The sequence below is a fragment of the Alligator sinensis genome, unplaced genomic scaffold, assembly GCF_000455745.1.
Source record: "Alligator sinensis unplaced genomic scaffold, ASM45574v1 scaffold457_1, whole genome shotgun sequence".
Taxonomy (NCBI): Eukaryota; Metazoa; Chordata; order Crocodylia; family Alligatoridae; genus Alligator; species Alligator sinensis.
Window position 1 is genome coordinate 410,427 of NW_005842840.1, and position 6,401 is coordinate 416,827.

The following is a 6,401-nucleotide window of genomic DNA, read 5'->3' on the forward strand; positions in this document are numbered from 1 at the left end:
CTTACTTTTCCCCTCCTTCCTTGTTACCTGCATTCAGCTCCCACTTCTCTCTGGTCCCAGCATCCTTGTGCAGGGTATCCACCTGCCTTGTGTCTAGAACTGACCCAATCTTTCTGCATTGATGTTTTCATGGGGATTAAACCCTCCTTCCTCTTCACACCTACAGAGTCATCCCATTCCACCTCTTTGGCATTGAATCCTCTCTCTGCTCCATGCACAGCAACTTTCCTACCTGCCCTCGGCACTGGCTAATGGGTCAAGCCAGATTATGTCCTCAAGGAAGGACTCTTTGAAATGGTGTCAAAGACCTGCTGGGACAGGGGCTGCACAGAGGCTCTTCTCTCTAGTTTATTGTCCATTCCTCTGAATGGAAATCAGTGACAAAAAGGAAAACTGAGCAGTCAGAGAGCATTGCAGAGACCTGAATCACTGGCTGCTGTGTTGAAACAAATCCACAGGCTCCTAGAAATGTCAGGGCCATCTTGTGGCCATTGTGCATTGCAAAGGCAGACACAGGACTCTGATTCTCCTTCCCTAGCTATATAAGAGCACTTAAGCTAAAGGCCTGTCTCCACCAGTAACCAGCAAGCCCATGAGTGCTACCGAGGATCAGTTGTTGCTTTCCAGCAGATGGCAGCAACACACACACACGTGCACGCACGCACGCACACACACACACTTCACTTCACTTCTGACCTCTGAGTGGTGTTTGCTAGCGATGGGTAGCAAGGGCAAGCTTTCAGTTTTGCGCGACAGCTTCCAAATGTGCAATAACTGACTGTGCAAAACCTAGTCTAGTAAATGTGCTAAAAAGCTCCCATCATTCTGCCCTGCCCCCTGTCCTGCGAGCTCACACTCTGCTGCGCTCAGACAAACCGATGCCGTGCGGAGACAGGCTGTATCTGTTCCTTGGGCGCACCTTGGCTCCCAAGCTGGAAGCAGCACGGCTGCATTAGTGTGGCACTGTGCGTGCACCTGAAAACCCTGTAGAGAAGTCCAGGTGGCCATGACTTACACTAGGCTGGTTTCTGAGGGGTTTTCTGGGGGGGGGCGGGGAGGGAAGAGCTTTTTGTACCCTCAAGCAAAAGGGTTTTAAAATGAAGGAACCAGCCACCTCCCCCTGGCTGAGTGCTGTGCCCTTGCTAGCTTTGCCTGCACACTCAAGCACAGTGCTGGTATGGAGAACTGCTCAGGGTGGGCTGACTGGGTACAGAGAATCCATATGTCAATTTGAGCCTTGCAGCGGTTGTGAAGGGGTGAATACTAGGGACTGCCTCTGCCTATTTGCCTTGCCTCTTGAATAGTACTGACAGCTGGACGGCGCTGGACGGTCCAGTCTGTCACACCAACATCCTAGGCCTGTCATGACTCCTTAGCTGAATGACGCTGCTGTATCCCATGCATATGAAATACATGTGCCAATAAATTCTGGATTTGTGACAAGCATTGCATGGATTTGCTGGTTCTGTGTCATCAAAGTCAGGCTGAGGTAACACCACAATGTGCTTGGAGGGTTCGTGGGACGCCACATGCTGAGGACTGATGCATTTCTTTGTCCTGCTGGGGTAGGTGCTGGGATGCTTCTCAACCAGAGACTTGTCCCGCAGCAGAGCGTCTTCTAGGGAAGCCAGGCCCAACTCCTGCAGAGACTTGTCCTCCGAGTTTGAAGCCTGAAGCATGTGGGCTGAGGAGCAGCAGAAGGAAAGGAGTTGCAGTTGAGAAGGGGAACTGATGGGGGGGTGAGCAGCCAATGCCTGGACTGCCTGTTGGCAGGGGCAAAATAGGAAAATCCAGTGTCTTGGCTGCAAAGCATGTGTGTGTGCATGTATGAGCACATATGCATGACTGAGAAAGTCCTCAAGGGTCCTGGTCATTGCAGCTCTTGCTCTGCAGGGTAGCAACTTGGCAAATCATGGTGATGCTCTCATGCCTCCAGAGCTGTTTGGTGGACTGGCAGCTGGGGGTCCAAACCCCCCACCTGGCATTGCTGCTTTCCCTCCCCAGGAGACCAAAGTGAGTGCAGTCTCTGCACCATCCAGTTCATGGGGGTATAGGGATCCCCCTAGTCCGAGGGGAGGCTGCAGGGAGGTCTGCAGTGCTGCTGCCACAGCATACCCTGCCCTGTCCTATGGGAATTTCCCTTCCTGGTTCTGTCACTCCAGCTCCTGCCCTGAACACGTCTCTCAGGAGCAAGAGGCCAAGGGAAATGTAAGCATGGTTTCCTTCCCCATGGTCCTATTCACTTGCTCATTCCTTTTGTTCATCCCTTCCCACTGGATCATCAGCCTCAGGGTAGGCTGACGATCTAGGCGGACCTAGACAGATTAGTTAGATGGGCGGACCAGAACCAGACGCTGTTCAACACAGAGAAGTATAAAGTGCTCCATCTGGGGAGGTAAAATCTGCAACAAACTCACAGGCTAGTGTGGTGCTACGCTAGCTAGCACCATGTCCGAAAGGGACCTGGGGGTCATAATTGAACATAAAATGAATATGAGCCACTAGTGTGATGCTACATTTAGCAGAGCAAACAGTACATTGGCATGCATCAGCCAATGCATCTCAAGCAAAACTAAGGAAGTTATTCTCCCGTGCTAGTCAGCATTGGTGAGGCTGCAGCTGGAGTACTGCGTCCAGTTCTGGGCGCTGCACTTCTAGAAGGATGTGGAGAAGCTTGAGAGAGTCCAGAGAAAAGCCACCCACATGATCAGAGGACTGAAGAGCAAGCCATACAAGGAAAGGCTGACAGATATGGGAATGCTCCGCTTAGAAAAGAGAAGACTTCAAAGGGATTTGGTGGCAGCTTACAAATATATCAGGAGCTAGGCAAACAACCATTTGCCAAAGCACCCCAGGGGAAAAACCAGGAGCAATGGTCATAAACTCCTAGAAGAAGGTTTCAGACTAGATATAAGGAAAAACTTCTTCACGGTTCGTGTGCCCAGACTCTGGAATAGACTCCCAGCGGGGGTGGTGCAGGCACCTACCCCGGAGATCATCAAAAGGAGCCTGGATACACACCTTGCTGGGGTTATTTGACCCCAGCAGTCTTTCCTGGCCAGAGCAGGGGGCCTGGACCCAATGATCTCACGAGGTCCCTTCCAGCCCGAAACTTCTGTGAATCTGGGATGTGAAGGATTTTCAGCCCAGACCCTCACAAGCAGGTACTTCACTCCCATTGAGTTCTGTAAACACCCTGAAGGATCTGCACCTCACTGGCCAGTTTGCTTACAGTGGCGCTGGTTGGAGGCGAGTCCCATCTTTCACTAGACACAAGTCATAAGTCTCTGGAAGAGACCACATCTGACTTGGGTGTGCAGTTGTGCTTTCCCTCCCGCTCTCTTGGCAGAGACAAATGAGTGACTGCCAATAAGAGGAGGGGGGAGATTACAGCATAGGAGCATGATGGAGAAGTGGGTTAATTCCCATTGCAGTGATAGATGCCATGTGCCAGCTACAGTCAGGCTCTCCAACTTTCTCCAACTAAGCCTGACAGCCTGGACAGCCCTTGTCCATCTGAAAAGAGTGGATGTACTGATAATTAATGCACGGGCTGATGGGAGCATTCATCTATTCACAGGTGTAAACAACTTGCCGGTCCTTGGATGAAAGACCACTACAGAGAGGGAAATAATTGTCGTTCCAGTAATGACAGGAGCTGCAGCAATCAGTCAACTACTAGGTCATCCCTAACTCCTTGCTTGCAGGCCCACGCCTGGAGGCTTGGGGTTCACATGCCCCCTAGTTTTGCTTGCCCTTAGCCATAAGGCCCTTGGAGCAAGCAAGGGAAGAGCCTCCCACTTCCATAAACTGCGCTTAAAGCCGCTGCACCTCAACCAGTATTGAACCACGTTAGAAGAGCAGCTCTGTGAGGCGGTTCAGGAAAACTGCCTTCTTGGACACAGAGGATGCCCGCCAAAGATTTTGGAAACATCTGAAGCCCCAGGTGCAGGTGAAGGATGTTTGCCGGTAGTAGGGCCACTTATGGTTCTGGACTCTTGATTTGGAATTAGTTTTGGCCAGTTTGACCTTGGATACAAATTTATATATATCTCTCTCTATATATATATCTATATACACACACACACACATATATATAAATAAATAAATCCTTGACTCCTTGCTGTTACCGACTCAGGATGCAGAAAAAGTGGCAAAGATGTAGAGGGGAGCAGCAAAGAGGCTAACATGCCAGTTGTACAAGGGGAGGCAGAGCGAACCAGGCTGTTTAGTTTGGAGAAGAAAGGAGCAGTTTCCACAGTTGAAAGGCTACCCTAAAGACAAGGAAGCACGGCAGCTCTCCTCCACTGCAGAAGGCAAGATGTAAAGCAAGGGGCTTATGTTGCAACAGAAAGCAGACTTAGATGTGGTCTCAGAAAACCAGTGCCTTACTCTTGGAACAGCGGGATGATGGAGCCAGCTGCCCAGGGAAGTTCCTTCACTGGAGGTGTTGACAAGGCTGGAGAAGCATTTTCCAGGGACGGCTAAGAAACGGAGTGGCCCGCGTCCATGCAGGGATTAGCCTAAATGAATCTTGAGGTCATAGGCACTGACTTTTATTTTTGCTGGGTGGGAGGCCTAAGATGACGCCGCCTCCCCCGGCCGTGGCACAGCCAGAGCAGAGCTGAGTGGAGCCCATGGAGGTGGAGATGGGCTCCCCACCCTGCTACCCAGGGAGCACAACTCAGCGCCGCCACCCCTGCTGCTGCCAGGTGGGCAGGGGGTGCCTTGCCATGACGGCACAGCCAGCATGGGGCTCCCAGGGGAGGGCAGCAGGATGGGGATCCCCAAGGCTGTAGCAGGCAGCCCACATCCACCCCTGCCCTATGCATAAATCTGGTGGGCATGTGCCTCACCCTCCATACCTTCCTCCCTGGGGGTGCATGCCGTGGCAGGGAGCCACTCTTCTCCACTTCTGCCCCCTGGACAAACTACCCATGGCTCTGTCCCACCCCCTGCCCTGGCCCTGGGTCCCATACACCACCCTGGGTAGGCAAGGCCCCAGGCCCAGTCCCTGCCCTACTTCCTCCCTCACTGTGGGGGCCTCAATCTGCCCCCTCCCATAGCCTTACCTGCAGGCAGCTGGGGGAGCTGCTCTCCATCGCTGCCTGGGGCTGTATTCCTTGCCACGTGCATGTGTGCGTGCACACACATGCACCCGGCACCCCCTGCATCCCGCTCCCCACAGCCTCTTGCAGGCTGGAGCGCTGCCAGTCCACAAAGGGAAACCTGCCATTTCCTGCATTTTTCCACGGTGAATGGAAAACCTGGATCCCTGCACAATACTAGGAATCCAGGACAAATTCTGTCTCAAAGTCATGCCATCCAGGACCAGGACTTGATGTTCCCATTTCAGGACTGTCCTGCCCAGTTAGGGACACGTGGTCACCCTGCCTTCTGCCCTCAGGCCTCCATGTACTTGGCACCTATGCTTAAATTCCCTCTCAGCTCTGTGATGCTCATTCTAACTGTCCTATTGATCGTACCGCTAGGTGGCAGCCGAAGCTTTGGGATGGGAAAAGGAGCCTGGCCGGGACCAAAGACACAGTTGGACAGCAAGGGACACCGCTGGTGTGAAGAGACAGCACAGAGAATGGTAGGCGACAGACCACAGTTTGCTACCTACCACTCTCCTAGGGCTGGAGTCCAAGTAACGGGTCTGGTACTTTGACAAGCAGCTGCGTGCAATGCAGTGGATCTCTTACTGAGGTGCAGGACTGAATCCAGTACATGCACACCACTCCATGCTCACTCCCCCTGGTAGGTGAGAGGGAGTTTACTCTGTTTTCAGAGCAGAGGGAACGGCTTGCAGTGCACACGAGACTAGAGCATCCATGCGGGGAGAGAGAACAGAGTAACTAGTGCACTGTAAAACTGCACCCCTCTGCAGCTTGTTGCAGACAGGCCATTCATTTCTCCAGCAGTAGAAGGAGGGGCATTTCCCCACCCTTTGCAAAAGACTTTGAAATCCACAGCCGAAGAGGTGTGTGCATGCAGCTGGTATCCACTGACGGGAGCAATCCAGCTGCTAGAAAGAGCGGCCAGAATTCTGCTCAGCCACAACACAGGCTTCTGTCTCCATCAGATGATGCATATAAGGCACTAAATTAGTATTTGGCTAGTTCTAGCTGAAATTCAAAAATGCAGCTTATATGAACACTTGTGTGCAGGCACATGGAGCGATAGATTCTCACAAGCCAAACCAAACAGCCAGACACTGAGTGGTATCTGCCCTCTGGACGGGCGCAGTGAGATCCGTCACCCCAAAGCAGAGCACAGTGCTGAGCAGAAGGAAGGAAACTACAATTGTGCTACCTGATAATACTGATACCGAACAACAGGTTTATTCAGCATGTGGAGTTCCCTGGCCTGGTCTCTGGACAGAAAGAAAAGCTACAAAT